The sequence below is a fragment of the Colobus angolensis genome, unplaced genomic scaffold (assembly GCF_000951035.1).
Source record: "Colobus angolensis palliatus isolate OR3802 unplaced genomic scaffold, Cang.pa_1.0 Scaffold6, whole genome shotgun sequence".
Classification (NCBI taxonomy): domain Eukaryota; kingdom Metazoa; phylum Chordata; class Mammalia; order Primates; family Cercopithecidae; genus Colobus; species Colobus angolensis.
This window is the reverse complement of record NW_012119598.1, coordinates 25,576,453-25,576,714: the sequence shown is the minus strand read 5'-3', so window position 1 is coordinate 25,576,714 and position 262 is coordinate 25,576,453.

Below are 262 nucleotides of genomic sequence, written 5' to 3'. Positions count from 1 at the left end.
TATCAGACACACACTGCTCATTCATGTCTCCTTCCACAGTTTATTTCCTCGCTCCCTTTGCAACTAAACCTTTCTTCTTTCCTAACTTTTTGCCTATAGTCAGACCTGCTGTACCACCTATTTCCTCTTCCTCTTGAATGTCTTTCCAGTGGCTGGAAAGGTCCCTGTGTGGTTATCTGTTAGAACAATCTCTGTACACAATTCCTCCTAAAAACATCCTTTTCTTTTTTTTTTTTTTTTTGAGACGGAGTCTCGCTCTGTC